At 35.3% G+C, this 510-nt stretch overlaps 4 protein-coding genes across 5 annotated transcripts in view; 1 reads left to right on the forward strand and 3 right to left on the reverse strand.

The window, feature by feature from the left end:
• Positions 1 to 510, forward strand: part of LOC115428086 (glutamic acid-rich protein-like) — a 657,495-nt gene that overhangs the window by 390,723 nt on the left and 266,262 nt on the right. The window lies entirely within an intron of this gene.
• LOC115428099 (zinc finger protein 771-like) overlaps positions 1 to 510 on the reverse strand; it is a 106,942-nt gene that overhangs the window by 99,887 nt on the left and 6,545 nt on the right. The gene's annotated exons all lie outside the window — the stretch shown is intronic.
• Positions 1 to 510, reverse strand: part of LOC115428071 (zinc finger MYM-type protein 1) — a 179,357-nt gene that overhangs the window by 78,993 nt on the left and 99,854 nt on the right. The gene's annotated exons all lie outside the window — the stretch shown is intronic.
• LOC115428066 (gastrula zinc finger protein XlCGF57.1-like) overlaps positions 1 to 510 on the reverse strand; it is an 87,887-nt gene that overhangs the window by 66,596 nt on the left and 20,781 nt on the right. The window lies entirely within an intron of this gene.

Raw genomic sequence — 510 nt, forward strand, 5'->3', positions numbered from 1 at the left:
AAAAAATTATTTAGTTCCTCATTTGAGGGAGTATATTCAGATGAGTATAGCGACTGACAGAAGTCCTTAAAAACCAGATTCATTTGAGATGGATCTGTTGTTACATTTTGATTCGACTCAATCTTAGATATTTGGTGAGCAACTGATACCTGCCGAATCTGGTGTGCTAATAGTTTACCGGCCTTATCACCACGCTGGAAAAACCGCGCTCCTGATTGGAGCATTAGTTCGGTGGTGCATTGGGTCATAAGTGTGTAAATTCAGCTTGTAATACAAGCCTTTCTTTGTATATATTTGGTGAGGTTGAGAGTGCGTACATATTATCTAGCTGTACAATTGTGTCTTAGAGAACTCAACTTTTTGTACCTTACTTTATTCTCATAATGCATATACGAAATTATAATGATAAGTTGGGTGTTGTTAGTCTGACTCTTCAACTGCTGGTCTCAGTGATAAAAAATAAATAAATTATTCTTTACTTTTAATTACAACGAAAACATGAAGGATATA

This window comes from Sphaeramia orbicularis, chromosome 11 (genome assembly GCF_902148855.1).
Source record: "Sphaeramia orbicularis chromosome 11, fSphaOr1.1, whole genome shotgun sequence".
Taxonomy (NCBI): Eukaryota; Metazoa; Chordata; class Actinopteri; order Kurtiformes; family Apogonidae; genus Sphaeramia; species Sphaeramia orbicularis.